This window comes from Balaenoptera ricei, chromosome 3, assembly GCF_028023285.1.
Source record: "Balaenoptera ricei isolate mBalRic1 chromosome 3, mBalRic1.hap2, whole genome shotgun sequence".
Lineage (NCBI taxonomy): Eukaryota > Metazoa > Chordata > Mammalia > Artiodactyla > Balaenopteridae > Balaenoptera > Balaenoptera ricei.
This window is the reverse complement of record NC_082641.1, coordinates 47500643-47525635: the sequence shown is the minus strand read 5'-3', so window position 1 is coordinate 47525635 and position 24993 is coordinate 47500643. Positions and strand designations below refer to the sequence as shown.

Below are 24993 nucleotides of genomic sequence, written 5' to 3'. Positions count from 1 at the left end.
TTTTGCTCTAAAGAAGACAAAGAATTGAGACAGCTGGTAGTTGAAACCTAAATGGGATTTTATGTTGATTGGAATAATTCATAGAAGTGAATTAGTGATGCAAGAGAGAGGGTAATAACTGGAGAAATATTCTTGAGCAGGTGAAAGGGGAGGGGATTTGATATATAAATGGAGGGTTTGGTAAATGTGATGGAGGAAACAGAGGAAATTATTTTCTATTTTGCTATAATTTTTTTCAGTGAAATAGTAATCAAACTGTCAACTGAACATGAGAATAGGCTGGAAACTGTTGAAAGCTTAAAGAGAGTGTGAAATAATCACCTTTGGGTAGGAGAATGAATGAACTAGGAAAATGCAGTAAGATTTCTGGACAGCTCTGAGGGTTTAAAGATTTTAAGAAATAATCTCAGAAAGCCCTGAGTGCTTAGAAAGTTGAGGTTGGGGGGACGCATTATATTAAAACAATCACAAATAGTTGAAAAAACCCATATACCAGTTTATCTATATCACAGAATTAAAATATTACATCCATTAGAATGTTTTAAAAAAGATATTGGGGCCAATCAGACCCAATAATCTCATTATATGGTTCAGTGTGATGCTGAAAATTTTGATAAGCATATTGCATCATTATAGGAATTAGAGAATCTGATGATTTGCTTTGGGATATTAAACGATAATGTTTTAGTTTTATCTTTTAGTTATTAAGGTGAAAGAGAACAATGGGCTATTACTTTGTTGTGGGCACATTACTTAATTTATTTGGAATGTTTTAGAACTTTTCCTTAGCCAAATTTTCTTTTGTGGTAAAATTCAAATGCTGATAGAGTGGCTTCAGAGAAAAATCAGAAATGTCACATGGGACTGGAAATCCGTTTTTCCCCTGCCATTTGATATGTTTATCTAAGAAAAATATGGACACTCTCCTCATGTGTCTAATGTCCATTCCTTCTTTTCCATGGTCACTGAACATCAAGTGACACTTTGACCCTGAGATGATGCTGTGAGTTGAAAATACTTTCTTTCAGACTAACATCTGTCAAGCACTTTCCTGCCTTTCCAGGGCCTTTAAATGCATCTTACTCCTCATCCCTCAGAAGTGGGTAGAAGCAATCACTAGACAACCCAACTAGTTTTGTGAAGTGGGAAGGTACAGGAATAGAGCTTCCAGCTGACAGGGATGCAGACCATAATGCCTAGTCAGGGCCACGGTGCTCTCTGGGAAACTGGACAACTTTATGGGCCAAGCCAGATCTCCAAGACCCAGCTGCCTACCTAACACAGACTGCCTGTGAGTGAAGACTCCTGCAGGGTTCCTCTCCACATTTCCTCAGCAGAAGAGTGACTTGAGAGAGCAACACCCTTTAGTAGCTCACGGGTCTGGTGCTACAGGTCACCCATTGTCCACACCTTCTTTTGGTTCTGAGGAGCAGTCCTTGCATTGCTTGCCCCTTTGTACAGCAGACCTGGTTTCTGGGCCCTGCCCTCCTGGCAAATGGGCCACCTCACTCTGTGAGCCCAGGGCTAATGTCCTCCATAGGTACCTGAAATTTATAGACATTAACTCCTACCTGGAGTTACTCAGACACACCACCTCTCCTGTTAGTACATTAGTGCTCCCCATTAAGTACCATCAGTTCTGTTTTAATGCTTGTTTGGAAAACATGAATTTGTTCTAATGAGATGGACATACTAGGGAACAATTTTGACAAGCAGTTAAAAGTGAGAATAAATAATTTTAATGGCTCTATGCTATGTATCACCAGTGGGATACATAACAATGTTATTTTCTCTAAGAAAATTGAAGAGTTTCTGGGATTATATATTATTCTTTTATACCCAGAAATAAGGCTTGTCATAATTAATTAAATGCCAAGTCCAGTAAACAAGATAGCCACTAAACTTTGAGTCTGCCTAAAGGTCCTATTTTTAGCTTCTGTCTCAAAATCTCTCCTATTCTCTCTCTTTACATCTTTTCTCAGGGTGAGATCATATAAATCTGTGGCTTTGAGTCCCATTTACATATTGATAACATCCAAATCTCTCTGTATATGACCAAAGACTAAACTTTTCCCAAGTCCAGATTTTTTTATTTGTATCTGAAGTTACCCGAAGTATTTCAAACTTCTTAAATATAAAATTGTTTAGTATTTCTCCTACTCATTGATACTTTTGCATGTGTCTGTGTATTTGTATGATTATATCACATATATTTATGTGTGTTAGGTAAGGTCCTATGTACTTTATCTATATTAACTCATTAAATCCCCCAAACAACCTAATGAGGTAAATCCTCCTATTTTGACCACATTACAAGTGAAGAAACTGATACAAATAGATTAAGTAAATTGTTCGAGGTCAGTGAAGAAGCTGGGATTTGCATGCAGATAATCTAGACCCAGAGGACATCCTAATTCCAAACTTCAAACAGTCCAGCAGGGCAAAAGCCTGTAAGGATTATTTTAATTCTTTATTTGAATCTCACTTAAGCAAGTACATTCCCGGGTGGAAAGATATTCAGGCTTTTGTTACAAAGCATCCTTCTAAGAGCATTTTGTTTACATTTACTTACTCATTGCTTTTTTGTGAATTCTTGAATCTTACAGAGCATTTTTGGTGTTCAGCCAAATTGGAAACTATTATGTGAATGCTGTCCATAGTACTTTCTTATGAATGTTAACCAGTGCTTCTAAATCACAGATAAAACGTGAACATAAGGTTTGTGTCACCAAGTAACTGATGATAAGGCTGGAATGGTAGATTGAGAATCAGATTGTGGAACACTTTAAATGACAAACTGACGAGGATAGGGGGCTTTATTTTGCTGCTGGTAGCAATGAAAAATGTTTGCATTGGAGGGCCGATTTGAGGTTCAGCTCATGTTTTAGGAAGAACCAGTTGTTCATGTGCTGGCACTTTCTGAACCTTAAGGCATGTACAGACCTTGAGTGCTCTCCCCTCTTGTCTGGTGCTGTGGTTCTCCATCTTTAGTGTATGTCAGAATCTCTTGGAGAAGCTTGTTATAATATCCTGGGATTGCTTCACAATGGGACTCCAACCCCTGAGAATTTGTTTGAGTAGAAATGGATTTAAAATGCAGGAAAATGTAGTTTAATAAACACCACACTGAAAGAGTATGATGCAGGTGATTTGAGAAACACTGATTTAGTGGCTGTGGAATTAATACAAATGTCAGGTAAAAGTAGGGTGGTGGGAAAGTAAGAGGTGGAGTTTCAATTCAGAATGGCTATTTGAGCCCACATATTTTGTGGGAAAGTAAGAGGTGGAGTTTCAATTCAGAATGGCTATTTGAGCCCACATATTTTGCTCTCTCCCTTCCAGATGCTCACTGAACATACACACGCACACACATACACACAAACACAAACACACAACCTGTATCCACCCTGAAAAGTGGGAAAGATTTCCTGCAGAGGTCAAAAGAGTGAGGTCTATGCACCATATATAGTACAGGGAGGACCAGGCTGAGGAAAGCAACCATCAGCTGGGAATCCCAAGCACAAATGGAAAAACCTTCACGGGAAGTAAATGCATAAAACTCCCTGGAAGAACCTCACCAAATTTTCAAGGGTGGAGGTGGAGGAACTGAAACAAGGGCTAGCCATGTGACCAGGGGCATAAGTAGACTTCAACCTTAACAAAGTCTGAAGGAACCATAGGTCACCAGAGAAGTCTCCTAGGGATGTGGATTGATTGAGTCTGTTGCAGTGATTAGTTCAGGATAGGATTGTTTAAAGCAAGAAAAGACACGAGGCTTGATGACAAAAACTTGCTTGGTTTATGTCCACATTTAGGAAATAGGGAAGAGGCAGTCAGCCGAGCTGGTAGGAAACTTGACAGCTATCCAGTGACCTTGAAGCAAAGAAATTAGTGGCTTTCAAGAGAATGTGGTTAAATTGCCACAAGAAATAGAAAGATCAAATAACATGTAAATTGAGAGTTGATCAATTGTTTGGCAACTTGGTGTTCATGGTCGTCCTTGTGAGAGATTTTCAGCAGGGTGGTGTGAGCGCAAGTCAGATTGGGGGATTGGAGAAGTGAGTAAGGGAAGAAGAAAGTCATCAAAGGTTGACTAGTATCTCTCTGTGTTTTTCCTTCTGTGAATTTGGTAGCAAAAGGGAGGGAAAAAGGGTTGATAACTGCAGGAGTAATCAGTGAAGGAATATTTTTATGGGCATGAGGTCCTCTCTTCACATCTAGGAAGAAGAGGGAAGGAGCCAGAGAAGTGAATAGGGAAATATTCAAGATGGCAGGGAGCAAGGTAATGATTGATGATGGAGCATGTGTTGTGGGGTCAGAATCTCACTGGGACTAATATAAATCTTGTTCCTGGGTAATGAGGTAGGATATTTCATTCATATTTTATTATAATGAATTTAATCTTTTGAAAAAGGAATATAATGACAATAATAGTTCCATATTTTCAGTTTATAGTTGAATAAAGACCGATTTATAAAATGTTGACATGCCGTAGATGAGGTGGTTTAAAAACAGAAATTTCTTTTTCACAGTTCCTGAGACCTAAAGTCCGAGATTAGGGTGCTACCATGGTCAGGTTCTGGTGAGAGCTCTCTTCTTGGGTTCTGCCTTCTCACTGTGTCCTTACATGGCAGAGAGAGAGGGAGCTTGGATTCTTCTTCTTATAAGGACACTAATCCCATCATGAGAGCACCCTCTCCTGACATCCTCTAAACCTAATTATCTCCCAAAGGCTCCACCTCCAAATAACATCACATTGGGTGTTAGAGCTTCAACATGAATTTTGGAAGGACACAAATACTCCGTCTGTAACAGTTACTCTTTTTTAAATTTAATTCTGTTTTAATGTAGTGACATGTACAAAGGTTTTTGGTTTTTTCTTTTTTTATTGAAGTACAGTCAATTTATAATATTATATTGGTTTCAGTTGTACAGCATATTTGTATCATATTCTATAAAAATATAATTCTATTTTTATAGATTATGCTCCATTAAAGGTTATCACAAAATAATGGCTATAATTCCCTGTGCTGGACCATATATCCTTGTTGCTTATCTGTTTTTTATACATAGTAGTTTGTATTTTTAACTCCATACCCCTATCTTGCCCCTCTCCCTTTCCCTTTTGCCATTGGTAACCACTACTTTGTTTTCCGTATCTGTAAATCTGTTTTGCTATATACATTTGTTTGTTTTATTTATAGATTCCACATATAAGTATTATCATATAGTATTTGTCTTTCTGTGTCTGACATTTCACTAAGCATAATATTCTCTACCTACATCCACATTGCTGCAAATGGCAGAATTTCATTCTTTTTATGACTGAGTAGTATTCCATTGTGTGTGTATGTGTGTGTGTGTGTGTGTGTTACATCTTCTTTATATGTTTGTCTGTTGATGAACACTTTGGTTGTTTCCATATCTCGGTTATTGTAAATAATGCTATTAGGAACATTGGGGTGCAGAATTAGTCTTTTCATTTTTTCCAGATATATACCCAGGATTGGAATCAATGGATCATATGGTAATTCTATTTTTAGTTTTTTGAGGAACATCCACAGTGACTGCATCAATTTATATTCCCACCAACAGTATACAAGGGCTCCCTTTTCTCCACATCCTCACCAACATTTGTTACTTGCAGACTTTTTGATGATAGCCATTCTGACAGGTGTGAAATGATTCTCATTGTTGTTTTGATTTGAATATTTCCAGTAATTAGCATCATTGAGCACCTTTTCATATGCCTGTTAGCCACCTATATGTCTTCTTTGGAAAAATATCTATACAGGTCTTCTGCCTGTTTTTGACTGTGAGTTTTTTGTTATTGAATTGTATGAGCTGTTTCTATATTTTGGATATTAACCCCTTGTCTGTTATATCATTTGCAAGTATTTTCTCCCATTCAATAATTTGCCTTTTCACATTGCTAATTTTTTTTTTCTGTGCAAAAGCTTTTAAGTTTAATTAGGTCCCATTTGTTTATTTTTGCTTTTATTTCTTTTGCCTTAGGAGACAGATCCAAAAACAATGTTGTTACAATTTATGTCAAAGAGTGTTCTCCCTGTGTTCTCTTCTAGAAGTTTTATGGTTTCTAGTCTTACATTTAGGTCTTTAATCCATTTTGGGTTTATTTTTGTATATGATGTGAGAGAATGTTCTATTCTTGTTTTACATGTAGCTGTCCAATTTTCGCAACACCACTTATTGAAGAGACTGTCTTTTTTCCATTGTATATTCTTGCCTCCTATGTCATAGGTAAATTGATCATAGGTGCATGCGATTATTTCTGGGCTCTCCGTTCTGTTCCATTGGTCTATGTGTCTGTATTTGTGGATACTGTTTTGAGTACTGTGGCTTTGCAGTATAGTTGGAAATCAGGGAGGGTGATATTTCCAGCATGGTTGTTTTTTTCTCAAGATTGCTTTGGCAATTTGGAGTCTTTTGTGGTTCCATATAAATTTTAGGATTATTTGATCCACTTCTGTGAAAAAATGTCACAGGTATTTTGATAGCTATCATATTAAATCTGTAGATTGCTGGGGGTAGTATGGACATTTTAACAATTTTACTTTTCCTAATCTGTGAACACAGGATACCTTTCCATTTCCTTGTATCATATTCAATTTCCTTCATTAGTGTTTTATAGTTTTCAGAGTATAGATCTTTCACCTTCTTGGTTAAGTTTATTCCTAGATATTTTATTCATTTTGATGCAATTTAAATCAGGATTTTTTTTTTTACTTTCTTTGTCTGATAGTTCATTATTAGTGTATAGAAATGCAACAGATTTCTGTATGTTAATCTTGTATCCTGCAACTTTACTGAATTCATTATCAGTTGTAATAGTTTTTAGGTTAAGACTTTAGAGTTTTCTACATAAATTATCATGTCACCTGCAAATAGTCTGTTTTACTTTTTCCTTTCAATTTAGATGCTTTTTATTTATTTTTCTTGTCTGATTACTGTGACTAGGACTTCCAATACTATGTTAAATAGAAATGGCTAGAGTGGGCATCTTTGTCTTGTTCCTGGATTTAGAGGAAAGGCTTTCAGCTTTTCACTATTGTGCATGATATTATACACAAAATCATACACAAATATGGGTTTGTCAAAAATGGCCTTTGTTATGTTGAGATATAGTTCTCTCTGTACAAACTTTGATGAGAATTTTTATCATGAATGGATGTTGGGATTTTGTCAAATACTTTTTCTGTATCTGTTGAGTTGATCATGTGACTTTTCATCTTTCCTTTGTTAATGCGGCATATTACACTGATTGATTTGCAAATATTGGGCCATCCTTGCATCCTGGGAATAAATCCCACTAGATCATAGTACATGATTCTTTTTATATATTGTTGGATTCAGTTTGCTAATATTTTGTTAAGGATTTTTATATCTATATTCATCAAAGATATTGGCCTGTAATTTTCTTTTTTTATAGTGTCTTTGTCTGGTTTTGGTATCAGGGTAATGGTCGTCTCATAGAATGAATTTGAGAGTGTTTCATCTGCTTCAATTTTTTAAAAAATAGTTTGAGAAGGATGTATATTAGCTTTTCTTTATATATTTGGTAGAATTCACCTTTGAAGCTCTCCAGTCCTGGAAGCTTTTTTAATTACAAATTCAACTTCACTACCTGTGATTAGTTTGTTCAAATTGTCTGTTTCTTCTTGATTCACTCTTGGCAGGTTGTATCTTTCTAGAAATTTGTCCATTTCTTCTAGGTTGTCCAATTTGTGGGCATAAAACTGTTCATAGTATTCTCTTATGATTTTTTTGGATCTCTGTGGTATCAGTTATTATTTTTCCTCTTTCATTTCTTATTGTGTTTACTTGGGTCCTCTCTCACATCTCCTGTGGTGAACCTGGCTAAGGTTTAGTAATTTTGTTTAATTTTTTTTTTTAAATACGTCTTGGTTTCATTGATCTTTTGTTTTTTTCTTTGTTTTGTTTTTTTACTCTATATATTTCCTCTCTGATCTTTATTATTTTCTTCCTTCTGCTGAATTTGGGCTTTGTTTGTTCTTTTCCTAATTCCTTTAGGTGGTAGGTTAGGTTGTATATTTGAGATTTTTCTTGTTTCTTGAGGAAGACCTGTATCACTGTAAACTTCCCTCTGAGAGCTGCTTTTGCTGCATCACACAGATTTTGGAGAGTTTTGCTTCCATTTTCATTTGTCTTGAGGTATTTGCTGATTTTCTCTTTGATTTTTTCATTGACCCACTGGTTTTTTAGTAATATGTTGTTTAGTCTCCATGTGTTTGTTCTTTTCCCATTTTTCTTTCTGTAATTGATTTCTAGTTTCATATGGTTGTGGTCAGAAAAAAATGCCCTATTTAATTTCTATCCTCTTGAACTTGTTAAGACTTGTTTTATGGCCCAGCATGTGATCTGTTCTGGAGAATGTTCCATGTGCACTTGAAAAGAATGTGTATTCTGCTGTTTTAGGATGTAATGTCCTGTATATCTCTATTAAGTCTAACTCGTCCATCATCATTTAAGGCCACTGTTGCCTTATTGATTTTATGTCTGGATGATCTGTTAATGATGTAACTTGGTGTTAAAGTCTCCTGCTTTTATTGTATTATTCTCAGTTTTTCCCTTTATGTCTGTTAGTATCTGCTTTATATATTTAGGTGCTCCCGTATTGGGTGCACATATTCTTTTTTTTTAATGTATTTTTTTAAAGTCTTTATTGAATTTGTTACAATATTGCTTCTGTTTTGTTTTGGCTTTTTGGCCACAAGGCATGTGGGATCTTAGTTCCCTGACCAGGGATTGAACCCTTACTCCCTGCATTGGAAGGCAAGGTCTTAACCACTGGACCACCAGGGATGTCCCTGGGTGCATATATGTTAATGAATGTAATATTCTCTTCTTCTACTGATCCCATTATCATTATATAATGCCCTTCTTTTGCTTTTGTTATACAGTTTGTTTTAAAGTCTATTTTGTCTGATATGAGTATTGCTATCCCTACTTTCTTGTAATTTCTGTTTACATGAAATATCTATTTCTATCCCCTCACTTTCAGTCTGTGTGTGTCTTTTGCCCTGAAATGAGTCTCTTATAGGCAGCATATAGAAGGGTCTTGTTACCTCTATCCAGTCAGATACCCTATGTCTTTTGATTGGAGTGTTTAGTCCATTGACATCTTTAGTAATTATTGATAGGTATGTACTTATTTCCATTTTATTATTTGTTTTCCTATTGTTTTTCTAGTTCTTCTCTGTTTATTTTTTCTTTTTGTTTATTTCATTATGGTTTGATAATTTTCTTTAGTAGTATGCTTGTGTTCCTTTCTTCTTAGCTTTTGTATATGTATTGTAAGTTTTTGATTTGTTGTTACCAAGCGGTTCATATATACTGACCTGGAATTGTATCTACTTATTTTAAACTGGTAGTCATTTAAGTTCAAACACATTCTAAAAGATGTACATTTTTACTCCCCTCCCCCATATTTTGTTTTTGATGTCATATTTTACATCTTCTTTTTTATCTGTTAACTGTTTATTGTAGTTATATCTACTTTTACAATTTTTTGTTTTTTAATCTTCATATTGGGTTATTTAAGTGGTTGATCCTCAATCATTAGTCATTATATTTGTATTTTTTAGTGGGCTCTTCCCTTTCCTATAGATTCTTCTTTTCCACTTAGATAAAACACTTTAACATTTCTTTTAGGGCAGGTTTAGTATTGATGAATTCTTTGAGTTTTTGTTTGACTGACAAGGTCTTTCTCTCTTCTTCAATATTAAATGATAATGTTGCTGGGAAGAGTGTCCTAGGTTGCAGGTTTTTCCCTTTCAGCACATTGAATATATCATGCCACTCTTTTCTGGCCTGCAAAGTTTCTACAGAAAAATTAGCCGAGAGCCTTATGGGGATTCCTTTATATATGATTCTTTGTTTTTCTCTTGCTACCTTTAGAATTCTCTGTTTAACTTTTGCCACTTTATTTTTGGTATGTCTTGGTGTGTGTGAGCTCATCTTGTTTAGAACCCTCTCTGCTTACTATACCTGAATATCTGTTTCCTTTTTTAGGTTTCAGAAGTTTTCAGCCTTAATTTCCTCAAATACATTTTCAATACCCTTCTCTCTCTCTTCTCCTTCTGGGACCCCTATAATGTGAATATTGGTATGCTTATTGTTATCCCATAGATCTCTTAAATAGCTTTCAGTTTAAAAAATTTTTCTTTTTGCTGTTCTGATTGGGTGATTTACTTTATTCTATCTTCCAGAGCACTTATGTGTTCTTCTGTATCACTTAGTTTGCTGTTCATTCCTTCTAGTATGTCTTTAATTTCAGATAATGAATTGTTCATTTCTGATTGGGTCCTTTTTATATTTTCTACTTCCTTGTTAAAATTTTCACTTTTTTTCATCTATTATTTTCCCCAATTCAGTTATTGTTTTTATTACCAATGCTTTGAATTTTTATCTGGTAAATTGTCTATTTCTCTTTCATTATTTATTTTTTCAGGGTTTTTCTTTTGTTCTTTCAGTTGAGAGCAGTTCCTCTGCCTTTTCAGTTTGCTTAACTTTTTCTGCCTCTAGGAAATTAGGTGAAACAGTTACCTGTTGCAGTCTTAAGAGTGTGTTCTTATGTGGGAGCATACCTGTAGAGACTGCATGTGCCCAGTGCCTTTTATGGGAGAGTTGGATTTGACATGGATGCAATTCACATCTTTCCTCAGGGTGTGCTGGCTGCTATCACCTTGGTTGGGGGTGGAGCTGGAGATGGAGGGGCTAGAGCTGGGCCAGGTGTGAAGTGGGACTTTCCCTCTACTCAGTGGCTGTCACCGCCTTATTGGTGACAGGGGTCTGATCCCAGGTTGCTGGAGCAGAAGCCCTGTGGGTCAGGCCTAAGCTGGTTCTGTTCCCTTTAAGTGTGTATTTTCCCCTCTCCCAGCACCGGGACCCTTGTGGGGAGTTTTGAAGCAGGTGGAGAGGGGGCTATGCAGGCTCTCCACTTGTATTGATTATAGGCAGAGGTCTGAGCTGCCTGTGTAGGTACCCACAGTTTTTTACCTCGCTCTGCTCAGACACAACCTTGGGTGCAAGTACCCTTTGTCCCTCTGAGCTGATCACTGCCCCCAGACTTCACCTCCCTCACCCTTTTGTGGAGCCACAGCACAGGACAGGCAGCGTTCACATTGACTCTTGGTGTATAATGGGCATGAGCTATTTTGGAGCATTTGCCATCAGAGTCATGGGCTGCTTTTGACGTGTTGCTTGTGATGTGCTGTCTGAGTTAGCACCAACAATAGCAGCAGCTGCCCCACTCAGACTTCACCCCAGAATGTGGTCACCTCTGCTTCCCATGGCCAAATTTTCCCCCTGGTTGTGGCCACCCTCGATCCAGCGCTATGCTGTGACATGGAGTTAGCAGGGCTGGAGCACCTGTTTGGCTCAGGCCAAGGTACATGATGAGGCACAGGAAACCTGGCAGCTGCTAGAGAAATCCTCTCTTGACCCTCTCTGCCCTGCCTTGGGGGCAAACCAGCACACGTGCACTCCTCATGAGCAGAGTCCAAGCTTCCACAGCCCTCATGCTAGTCCCAGCAGAACTCCAGCCAGCCAAGGGGGTTCATCGCTCCTGTGTAGAACCCCAAGACTGGGGCACCCAATCTGTGGCTCTCACTGCTTACTCCCCAGGGTGGGTCTCCAACCATGTATTCTCCCTTTTCCTCTGAGTCCCCATTCAGGGGCACAGGTCCCAACCTGATTGCTTTTCTTTCCTTCCTACTCAATTACATGTGAATCTTTCTTACAGCCTTGATTTTATAGGAGTCTTTCTGTCAGATTCCAGTTAGTTTTCATTGACACTTGTTCCACATGTAGATGTATTTTTAACATGTGACAGGTGAGCTCCACGTCCTGTTACTCTGCTATCTCTACTGATTTCCCCCATAACAGTTACTCTTAAATAATTCAATACTAAAATAAAACATAATATTAAGGTTAATTTAAAATTATATCACTGCTAAATTATAATTATTCAAAATTATTTATGAGTACAGTTAAGGGTTGGAAGGCAATATGATTGTTTTGTTAGGACTATGCAATTTTGAGTAATGTTAAATTATTTTTTTACTGAAACTACAACAATTTTGTGGAAAAACTCTTAAAAATATAGACAACATTGGTTCACACTTGTAGAAAGTTAGATGTTTTATTCAGGGCTCTCAGTTTCACATATTTTGATTGGGTTGCAAAGGGATTAACAAAAATACTGCTTGCTTTAACCATTCTGTGTAGGTTGCTATGCTCATTGACATGATAGATACAAACTGCTGTTCATTCACTTATAATATAGGAAGATATTTTTGCATTCCAGATGTCATTTCCTGTTGGCACTGAGTTTGCAATTTCTGAAGTATAAGAATTTAATTTTTTCCTGTTCTAATTTTTTATATCTTTAAGGTTCTTGATTTTCTTTCATTTAGCAACAGCAAACAACTTTTCTCATAAAGAAATATCTCATTAACCCAATTATAGATCATCTACTAGTTTCTGCACTATTAGATATTTATAAAACTGACAGAATTTAAATACGTTTTCCTTGCTTCTCTCTACTGAGAACAATACGTTGGTCAAATTCCTTTATGGGTGACTTCAGAAAAAGTTGGGAGACTTCCAAAGGATTATATTGTGCTGATGGCATTGTGTGGTATTTGGGAGTGACACTAGGAATGAGGAGATTTCCCTCATTAACATCTTTTAGAAGCTCACAATTAACTGTGTAGAATTTTTATATGCTACTGCTGTGCCTGTAGAACTCTGTCTCAACCTTTTTGTCTGTGGGCAAAAGTTTACGTGTACAACACCAGGTGGGTTGGACACTGATGCTTATGGCTGCTGCAGCCTTAAGAGAGACTGTAGGTTATGTGTAATTCTTCAAGCTCCACCTATAATCCATCACTTGTCCTTTTAGAGGCCTGCATTGACACGTAGACCAGGGACTGTGAAGTAAAGAAGACCTATTCTTGAGATGTGTTAAAGATATATAGACCAAGAATTATGACAGGTGTTATCCTATATTAGTTTTGTCTTTTATTCATAAATATGTTATTCACTACAAAAAATAACCTCCAAGTTTAAATCTTCTGTACTAAATTGTGATTATAGAGATAGGCACAGAGATATTTGGGCTATTCCCCTTTCTGCCATTAACATCACTTTGTCAGTAAACTGATCAATAATTCACTTATTTCATATCAGAAGAAACATTTCCCTTTATAAAAGTACTGAATACCATAGAGATGTTGATACTATAATATAATGGAATTATGTGAATCTGTTGTCCATGTTTCCAGATCTTAAGTGATTAAAGACCCTAAGATCTGGAAATATGAAGACAAAATACACAAGGAGTATTTTGCCAGGAATTTGAATTCCATTGATCTGGTTCTTTGATTTGGGTAGATTTTAGTTAAGTTGTATAAGCTCAGGCTCCTCACTGAGAAACAGAGGTAATATTTATGTCATAGGGTTTTATTGTGAATTACATAAGATGTAAATGTGAAGTTCTTTGTTCTGTATCAGGTACATAGTAAGTGCTCAAAAATATTAACTTTTAATCATTATCATTATTTTGTATCTCCAATCACATTTTTACAGTCAATTATAATTAAATGTAATTCTTCATTCATAAGTGACACCACTGAGGTTGCTTCTACGTCTGATTTACTCAGAGACTGCCTCTTGGTGAGGAGGGAACATGGTGGCAACTCTTACACCGGTGGTGATTCTGAATATGGCAGTGATTCCTAACCATTCCCATGTTGCCTACCAAGTTCCCTCCCTCCCTTCCTTCCTTCCTTCCTTCCTTCCTCTGATTATATATCCATATATACAAATATATATGTATACACACACACACATATATATTAATACCTTTATCGGTCTCAAATATGGATTAAGAAAGTGATAGCTATATTGTATTTCTTACTGTTTCTAATCCACTGTGACATTCTATGTTATTTCAGTAGGATTTTAACGAGCAAACTGATGACAGATGTGAGTTTCTTTGCAGCCTAGTGAGATTTTTATCTCTATCAAAGCAAAGTGTTTTGGGGCAACATCAGGGATAAGCTTATGGAATTAATCATTTTTTTTCTTCAGTGCACTCCATGTACTAGATTCAGTAATTGTGTTCTCTGGTTCATCATACTCAGCATAATGTCTTGACCTCCAGATCTGAAACAACATATTTTCTGAGAGATGCTGATTGTGTTTCATGAAATTCTACAGGGCCAAGTAAATTGAGGATGTCTTTGTTCTGCATATGGCTAATCTAAATTATATAGTCTTAGCCATTAAAACATTAAAATGTACTTGATGGCCAGTTATAGATCACAGAATTTTTACAAATGTGCTTTATATTTTCTAAGCACCAACACAGATATTTTTACATTTAAAACAACTGCTATACCACATCACTTATATTTTAAAAAACTAAGTTTCCATCTTATAAAAATAAATACATGGATGTAATCTACAAAAATCATAAATTAATAACTACTGTGAACTTCTATTATATACTGAGTCTGTGACATACTACTAGTTACTATGAGGATGTGGGATTTACTGAGTCAAGTAGAGCATCAAGTCCATTATTCTCATGGACTACCCATTCCTTGCATCATAGCTTCAGTTGTGTGAATTCATTTCAACAGACTTTTATCAAACATCTTCCACGTGTGAGGCACTGTTGTTGGTACTGGGGAAGGAGAACAGATGGTCTAAATGCTTCTACATACCAGTACAAACAGTCTTTGGACAGTCAGAGGTATCCTTGGAGTTTAACTACATGAGGGGGTTATTGGAGTTCTAAGCCTTCACCAGTAGACAGGGGAGTTTTAGATGGCCACTAGAGGTTATATAGTCAAGGGAGAATTTTCTTTTTGGTTAATACTGTGTATATGCTTAAATGCTTGTGCAAAAATGTCAGCTTAGAAGGAGAAGTTGAAGACATAAGAGAGAGTGAAGAACTGATAGTTTTGGCAAAGTCTCTGGGTAAGCAGAAGTGAATGGAACCTAGAGAAAAGGTTTAGGGACTGGCCTTGTATCAGTGGATTGATGTCTCTTCCATTGTCTTGGAGGGAAGGTAGAGACTCAGGGAGGCTATTGCCATGTATGCCCCAAGGGAACTGGAATACACAGTGAGCAAAAATGGTATTATGAAAGGAGGCATGTCTGGAAATGTCCAGCACCTATGCCTCTGCCTGACCCCTAGGCGAGGTGCTGCCATGATTCCTTCACAGGGAACAGCATTAAGACTTAGATAATGGCAATGTAATGTGTGGGACTAGCTGGGAGAAGGTATATCTGAAAGTTTCTTGAGGGGAGAGTCTATCTTATGTTCATCTTTGTTATCTTTGTTGCATCCATCCCAGTCTTGAGTATTGTTGGTACTAAATAAGTTTATGGGATTTGTTGTGTTCAAAAAGGATGGGCACATAGTTTGTTAAGAAGAGAGATGATGGCATGAAGGAGTGATAATGCAAACTTGACTCTTCCGCTTAGGACAGGATTTTAATTTGGTTGATACACATTTATAGTATTTAATGTGTAATTTGGAAGCAGCAGAAGCCCTGATGGTTGGAGCATATAATTAATATTTTTGTAGAAGTTCACAAATACATGATTGGACCTTTTCATATACTAATTCAAAGCAAGTGCATAGGAAATCTCTCTTCAAATGAAGTTGACCTATGTCTCATCTTTTTGGATCGGATGGTCCAATCTCTATCACCATAAAGAAGTTTGCAGATGACGCAGGGAAAATAGAAGCAGGAACCTTATGAATCTACCCTCCTCTGGAGATTTGAGATGGAGGTATAAAATAAAGGGAAAAAAAGTTACCCTCCTCCATCTCCTAGCGTGAAGAATCCCAGAGTCATTCTTCTCTGTGGTTTCTACCTTTATCTTGTACAATGTAGACCATAGCCAGGTATTAAGAATTCTCAGTTGACTTGTACTCTGAAGTGGGTGTAAACACCCTTCCTGAGAGTATGGTTTTGAGAAAATAACCTAATCAGATGGTCTTATGACAAGACCAAAGTAATCTTTTTGACTTACTTCTTAGCTGTAAGCTTACTGTGAAGTTTTCCCTGAAATATAGTTTTCAAAATAATTAGATCAGGGATATGTTATTTTGACTAAGTAGAAAACACAGTAAAGGGACTCACTCAAGTTGTGACTGAAGGTTCGCATTGTCCTTATGGGATCAAGATGAGCAGGCAACATAATAACAAATCAGAAGTCATACTGTTCACTATATTGTTTCATAAATTTGGGTGAACATAATTCCACAGAGTTCAGAACAGTACTGATTATTCACTCCATGGAGGAGATGTCAAATGTAAAAAGAACAATGCATATTATTGGTTATAATGTCTGAAACTGAGCACATAAGCATTCATTTTTATTAGTTAATAATGTTTCAGAATGGAAATAGACACAGTCTTTGGACAAGATCTTTATTTCGATAACATCAATCAGTATTAATAAAAAATCTAGAGAAATTTAATGACTGCCCTCCTCTTCTATTAGCCAAGTCTCCTTGAGGCAGCTGAATTGATCAGAGGTTTAACCAGGTTCATTTGGATACCGCATGCAAAATGTGAAGAAATTGACTGTGGGAGCAGTGATTTCCCAGAAGTTAGATTTTCTTTGAAGCCACACAATCAATATAGATGTCATAAAACTAAAATAAGGTAAAAATGTTTTGTAATCAATTATTAAATTATCATTTAAAAAATTTAATTTAAATTTAATTTTTAGATTGAAGTATAACTAATTTACAATATTATATTAGTTTCAGGAGTACAACGTAGTGATTTAATATTTTTTATAGTTTATGCACCATACAGAGTTATTAAACTTTTATTGACTATACTCCCTGTACCATACATTATATAACTGTGACCTATTTATTTTATAACTGGTAGTTTGTACCTCTTAGTCTGCTTCACCTATTTTGCCCAACCCCCACCCTCCCTCTTCACTTGTTTTTCTCTGCATCTATGAGTCTATTTCTGTTTTGCCATGTTTGTTATTTTGTTTTGTTTTTTAGTTTCTGTATATAAGTGAAATCATACAGTATTTGTCTTTTTTCCATCTGATTTACTTCACTTACCATAATACCTTCTAGGTCAATCTATGTTTTCACAAATAGCAAGATTTCATTCCTTTTTATGACTAACATTCCATTGTGTATATATACCACATCTTCTTTACCCTTTCATCTGTTAATGGACACTTAGGTTGCTTCCATATCTTGGCTATTGTCAAGAATGCTGCATATACCTTTTCAAGTTATTGTTTTCAATTTTTTTGAATTATACCCAGGAATGGAGTGCTGGATCATATGGTAGTTCTATTTTAGTTTTCTTGAGGAACATCCATAATGTTTTCCATAGTAGCTGCACTACACATGTCTCTGATAAATAGTGATGTCAAGCATTTTTTCATGTGCCTGTTGGCCATCTGTGTACCTTTTGGGAAAATGTCTATTCAAGTCTTATACCCATTTTTTAAGCAGGTCGTTTGTTTTTTTGATATTGAGTTTTATGATATTGAGCTGTTTATGTATTTTGGATATTAACCCCTTATTGGTCATATCATTTGCAAATATTTTCTCCCATTCAGTAGGTTTCTTTTTATTTTGTTTTTCCTTTGCTGTACAAAAGCTTTTAAGTTTAACTATGTCCCATTTAAACATTTTTGCTTTTTTTTCATTTATCTTAGGAAACAGATCCAAAAAATAATTGCTTCAATTTATTTTAAAGAGTGTTCTGCCTATGTCCTCTTCTAGGAGTTTTACGATTTCCAGTCATACATTTATGTCTTTAATCATTTTGAGTTTATTTTTGTATATGGTGTGAGAAAATGTTCTAATTTTATTCCTTTATATATAGCTCTCTGGTTTCCCAGCACCACTTATTGAAGAGACTGTCTTTTCTCCAATGTATATTCTTGTCTCCTTTGTCGTAGATTAATTAACCATAAGTGTGTGGTTTATTTCTGGGCTTTCTATTCTGTTCCATTGATCTTCACATCTGCTTTTGTTTCAATACCATACTGTTTTGATTACTGTAGCTTTGTAATATAGTCTGAGGTGAGGGACCATGAGAAATCTAGTTTTGTTCTTTTTTTAAAGATTGCTTTGGAATTCATGGTCTTTTGTGGTTCTACATAAATTTTAGGATTATTTATTCCACTTCTGTGAAAAAAGCCACAGGTATTTTGATAGGAATCACATTAAATCTGTAGATTGCTTTGGGTGGTATGGACATTTTAACAATATTACTTTTCCTAATCAGTTCACATGGGATATCTTTCCTTTTATTTGTATAATTTTTCAATTTCCTTCAATGTTTTATAGTTTTCAGGGTATAAGTCTTTCACCTTCTTGGTTAAGTTTACTTCTAGGCATTTTATTCTTTTTGATGTGATTTAAACAGGATTGTTTTCTTGTTTTCTCTTTTTGATAGTTCATTATTAGTGTTTAGAAAAGCAACAGATTTCTGTATACTAATCTTGTTTCCTGCAAATTTACTGAATTCATTTGTTAGTTATTAGTTTTTGGTGGAGACCTTAGGTTTTTCAACATAAAGTATCAGGTCATCTGCAAATAGTGACAGTTTTACTTCTTCTCTTCTAATCTGGATGCCTTTTATATCTTTTCCTTTTCTGATTGCTGTGGCTAGGACTTCCAATACTATGTTGAATAAAAGTGGTGAGAGTGGGCATCCTTGTCTTGCTCCTGATCTTTGAAGAAAAACTTTCAGCTTTTCACTGTTGTGTATGTTATCTGTGAGTTTGTCATTAATGGCCTTTATTATGTTGAGATATGTTCCCTCTATATCCACTTCGCTGAAAATTGTTATCATGAATGCTAAGGAGTTTTGTTAAAAGCCTTTTCTGTATCTAGTGAGATGATCATGTAATTTTTATCCTTTGTTTTGTTAATGTGGTGTATCACATTGGTTGATTTATGGGTATTGACCCATCCTTGCTTTCCTAGAGTAAATTTCATCTGATCATAATATATGATCCTTTTCATGTATTGTTGAATTTGGCTTGCTAATATTTTGTTGAGGATTTTTGCATATCTGTTCACCAGGGATATTAGTCTGTAATTTTCTTCTTTTGTAGTGTCTTTGTCTGGTTTTGGTATTAGGGTAATGCTGGCCTCATAGAATGAGTTTGAAAGCATTCCTTTCTCTTCAGTGTTTTTGGAATGGTTTAAGGTTATTTACTAACTTTTTAAAAAATCCTTGGCAGAATTCCCCTGTGATCCTGTCTTGTCTTGGAAATTAACATGCTGGCAGTTTTTTGATTACTGTTTCAATTTCATTACTAGTAATTGGTCTGTTCATATTGTCTATTTCTTCCTGATTCAGTCTTTAAAAATTGTATATTTCTAGGAATTTATCCATTTCTACTAGTTGTTTAATTTGTTGGCATATAATTGTTTGCAGTAATCTCTTATGATCCTTTGTATTTCTATGATGTCATTTGTAACTTCTCCTCTTTTACTTATGATTTTATTTATTTGGGCCCTCTCTTTTTTGCTTGACAAGCTGGCTAAAGGGTTATCAGTTTTGTTTATCTTTTCAAAAACCAGCTCTTAGTTTCATTGATCTTTACTATTCTTTTTTTAGTTTCTATTTCATTTGTTCCCACTCTGATTGTTATTATTTCTTTCCTTCTACTAACTTTAAGCTTTGTTCTTTTTTTCCAGTTCCTTTAGGTGTAATGTTAGGTTGTTTATATGAGATTTTTCTTGCTTCTTGAGGTGAGCCTGTATCATTATGAACATCCCTCTTAAAACAGCTTTTGCTGTGCCCTATAGATTTTAGAAAGTTATGTTTCCATTTCCATAGGTCTCAAATATTTTTTGATTTCCTCTTTGATTTCTTCATTGACCTATTTTTTTAGTATCATGTAGTTTAGTCTTCATATGTTTGTGTTTTTTCCAGTTTTCTTCCTGTAGTTGATTTCTAGGTTCATACCATTGTGGTTGGAAAAGATGCTTGTTATGACTTCAGTCTTCTTAAATTTATTGAGACTTTTTTGTGGCCTAGCACATGAGAACATTCCATGTGCACCTATCTTGGAGAATGTTCCTTGAGTACTTAAAAAATTATGTATTCTGCTACTTTTGGATGGCAAGTTCTTAGGTATCTATTAAGTCCATCTTGTTTAATATGTCATTTAAGGACAATGTTTCCTTATTAAGTTTCTCTCTGCATGATCTGTCCATTGATGTAAGTGGGTTATTAAAGTCCCCTAATATTATTATATTAATGTCAATTTCTCTCTTTATTCCTATTAATATTTACTTTATATATTTATGTGCTCTTATGTAAAGTACATATATGTTTATGAATATTATATCCCCTTCCTGGATTTCCCTATTTCTAATTATGTAATGTCCTTCTTTGTCTTTTGTTATAGTCTTTGCCTCAAAGTCTATTTTGTCTGATATAAGTATTGCTGCTCAGCTTCTTTCCATTTTTATTTGCATCGGGTATTTTTATCCATCCCCTCACTTTCAGTCTATGTGTGTCTTTAGCTGTGAACTGAGTCTTTTGAAGGCAGTGCATAGATGGGTCTTTTTAAAAATCCATTCAGCCACCTTATATCTTTCAATTGGGGCATTAACTCATTTGCGTTTTAAGTGACTACTGATAAGCAAGGACTTATTGCCATTTTTTCACTGTTTTCTGGTCGTTTTTGTGGTTCTACTTGGTTCTTCTTTTAGTCTCTTCCCTTGTGGCTTGATGATTTTCTTTAGTGTTATGTTTGGATTCCTTTTCCTTTGTGTTTTGTGTATCTATTGTAGGTTTCTGGGTTTTGTTAACCATATAGTTTGTATACATTGACCTATATGTATTTGTTTTAAGCTGATGGTCATTTAAGTTCAATCACATTCTAAAAGCTCTACATTTTTTTACTCCTATCCACATTTTATGTTTTTAACATCATAGTTCACATCTTTTTCTATATCTCTTGACTACTTATTGTAGTTATAGTTGACTGTATAACTTTTGCACTTTTAGCCTTGATACTTATTAAGTTGTTGATCCTCTGCCTTTACTATTTATTTGCCTTTTACTAGTGAGATTTTTTCTTCATATATTTTCTTATATCTTGTTATGGCTTTTTCTTTTTCCCTTAAAGGTGGCTTTTTAACATTTCTTGTAAGGCTGGTTTAGTGGTGATGGACTCTTTTAGTTTTTGCTTGTCTTGGAACCTGTATCTTCCTTCAGTTCTGAATGGTAACCTTGCCAGGTACAGTATCCTTGGTTGTAGGTTTTTTCTTTTTAGCATTTTGAATATATCATGCTACTCTCTTTGGCCTGCAAAGTTTCTGCCAAAAAATCAGCTGATGGCCTTATGGGGGTTCCCTGCTTTTCTGACTTTAAAATTCTCTCTTTATCTTTTGTCATTTTAATTATGATATATCTTGGTGTGGATCACTTTGGGTTCATCTTCTTTGGAACTCTCTGTGCTTCCTTGACCTGGATATCTGTTTCCATCCCCAGGTTGGGAAAGTTTTCAGCCATTATTTTATCAAATATATTTCTACCCTTTTCTCTTTCTCTCTCTTCTCCTTCTGGAACCCCTATAATGCGAATGTTAGTATGCTTGGTGCTATCTCAGAGGTCCCTTAAACTATTCTTTTTATTAAAGACTTTTTTCTTTTTGCTCTTCTGATTAGGTGATTTTTTTTCTATTCTGTCTTTCAGGTCACTTATGCATTCTTCTATATTACCTAATCTGCTGTTGATTCCCTCTAGTGTATTTTTTATTTCAGTTTTTGTATTATTCAGCTGTAATTGGTTTTTTTTAAAAATATTTTTAAATTATTTATTGAAGTTCTCATTGAGTTCCTCTATTCTTTTTCTCGGTTTGTTGAGTATTTTTGTGACCATTTCTTCAAACTCTTTATCAGGTAAATTACATATCTCCATTTCATTAGGGTTCCCCCCCCTCCCCCGGGGTTAACTTGCTCTTTATTTAGAACATATTCCTCTGTCTTCCTATTTTGTTTCATTTTCTATGTTTGTCTCTATGAATTGGGCAGAATAGTTACCTCTCCTGGTCTTGAAGGTGTGTCCTTGTGTGAAAGTGTCCCTATGCGGACTGCGTGTGCCCAGTGACTTTAGCAAGAAGGCTGGAGCTGAAGTAGATGCAGACAGAGGCTTCTCTTGGGGCACAGCAAGGGCTGCCGCCTTGGCTGGAAGCTGCTGGAGCCTGAGCCTGGCATAGGCCAGGGCTTCTCCCAGGGCCCATCAAGGGCCACTGCCTTGGTGAGTGAGGCTGTAGCTGGAGCACAGCCCAAGCTGGGGGTTTCCTGGGGCGTGCTGAGGGACAGAATCTTGCTTGGTCTGCAGGCTGGTGTTGGCAGGCTGGTTAGAGTGCCAGGTGCTTTTCAATCTTCTGCCTCTGTGCTGGGACACAGAGTGAGTAAGTTTTTGTGTACACCCTTTAAGATTGGAGTTTTGATTTCCTACAGCCCTCCAGCTCTCCCAGTCATAAGCCCTGCTGGTTTTTAAAACCCATTATGGGGGCTCATCTTCCTAGTACTGGTCCTCAGGGCTGGGGTGCCCAATGTGGGGATTGAACACTTCATTCATTAGGGAGGTCCTTTGAGTTTATGATATCCCCTTCAGCTTCTGGGTTGCCTATGGGTCCTGACTAGATAGCATCTCTGTCCCTCTTACCCATCTCAATGTGTTTTTTCCTTTGTATCCTTAATTGTAGAAGAGCTACTCTGCTAATCTTTAGGTTGTTCTCAGAGAGAGTTTTTCTTTATGTAGTTGTAGTTTTGGTGTGTCTGTGGGAGGAGATGAGCTCAAGGTCTAACTACTTTACCATCTTGATCCCCTCCACAAATTATCATTTAAATCATGAATTAAATCTAGATTTTTGGTAAAGAAAATCTTTATATATTATAAATCTTTATAATAGGATAGTCTAGGCATATCCTGGATTCATGTTGCAAACTTACCTCCTGTCATGAAGATATGAAAAATTTATTTTTCCTTTGGATAAAGGCAACTAGCAAACAGAGATGGTTATCCCAATTACAAGGTGAATTTAGGATGAACTATGTGTGGCAAATAGTGCTGTCAAGTCCTCTTACTTGAGGACTAGATATCATTTATCTTGAGAATATGTATGGAATGGGTTGTATCTGCTTGGCTACATAAAATGGTGAGATTTACTTTTGTCTTTGTAATCTCTTAATGGATTTCCTGGGATATGCATCATATTCTGGTTTAAAGCTCATTCAGTAATAAAACTGTTTCTTTCTCTATAAAAAATAGTCTAAGCATAAAGCAATTATTTATTATTTCTATATCAGGTGGAAAAAAAACTAACACTTTTCTTAATTTTAGCTTTTTTATTATATTAAATAGTATTACCATTTGTATTTACTTTATCACAAGATATATTTTTCTTTATCATATATCTTTATAGAAGACCTAGTAATATTCCTGTGTGACTGGTGGATTAATTTTAGATATATCAGTCTAGAAAAGTGAATGCCAGTGTAAGATATGAGTGAAATCTATAAAATACATATTGCAGTTCTTAGGCTAATTAATTAAATGCTAGGCAGGGCAGGGGTGTATTTTCTAGAACATTTTCTCTGACTAGAATCATTGAGTAAAACACATTACTATAGTGATGACTAATAAATACTTACCATCTTTAAAATTGTTTAAGCTCCCCAGTAATATTTCCAAATACAAGAATTACTAGGTAAGATGTTTAACAGATGCAGGCTACTTTTGTTTTCCAGCTGAATGCTCCAACTAATTTCCTGGCAATCGTCACGTTCAGTGCTTACAATATCGTCAACATTATTGTTGATATTTAAAATATAACCAAAAATACCCTGGTCAGATAATTTTTATTTTCTTCAAATAATAGCCTTGTTGTTTGTTTTCCTCTCTTTCCCTTCCCAGAAAATCATCTAACCCTAATGAATAGATTTTTTTAAATTTACATTTGGATATTTATCTTGATTTTTTCCTATTCATATTTGGTAAGCCATGTTTTCTTTTAATTCAATGAGAAGGATAGATGGTATGCTTTACTCCAAATCACTCTTCCCCTCTGATGATTAAGACTTGCTTTTAAGTAAAGTTCATTATACTTGTCTCTGTTTTGTCTTAGGTTTATTTCTTTCTGTGGAGCTTCTTATTCCCCTCCTACAAAATACACTTCTGGAGGGCCACCAAGTCACTGTATGTGTCCAGACCTGTATGAATTACAGAAATGGACAGGTTGGTTCAAGTTGGGGCCTAGCTACATATTCTTTTTTTTTTTTTTCTTTAACACCTTTATTGGAGTATAATTGCTGTACAATGGTGTGTTAGTTTCTGCTTTATAACAAAGTGAATCAGTTATACATATACACATGTCCCCATGTCTCTTCCCTCTTGCATCTCTCTCCCTCACACCCTCCCTATCCCACCCCTCTAGGTGGTCACAAAGCACAGAGCTGATCTCCCTGTGCTATGCGGTTGCTTCCCACTAGCTATCTATTTTACGTTTGGTAGTGTATATATGTCAACTCACCAGGAGGAAACAGCGAGTTCCAGGAACTCTGATTTAGGCTGGTGTCTGTTCTGTCATGCAGTGAGACAGCAATACTGACTGAATTATTTTTCTGCAAAGTGTTCTTCTAGGACCTGCAGTAGTCACAGTACCGCCCCACAGGAGCTTATAAATTAATGAGAATCATGGTACAAGGACACTCTAAGAACTTCCTTCACTACAAACCCCTTTACTTCCTGGTGAATGATGTTTCTGTTCTATTATTTCTTCTTTACTAAACTGAAGATTACAAGTAGAAATGGAACCAAAGATGGAATTAGCAGGAGGACATTTTCCTTTTCCTGGTAGGACTGTAGAGCCGGGTATTCAGTTGGCTGTTTACAATGAATGTCC

General features: G+C 35.8%; 1 protein-coding gene across 7 annotated transcripts in view; it reads left to right on the top strand.

The window, feature by feature from the left end:
* Nucleotides 1–24993, top strand: part of PDE4D (phosphodiesterase 4D) — a 1113076-nt gene that overhangs the window by 58925 nt on the left and 1029158 nt on the right. The window lies entirely within an intron of this gene.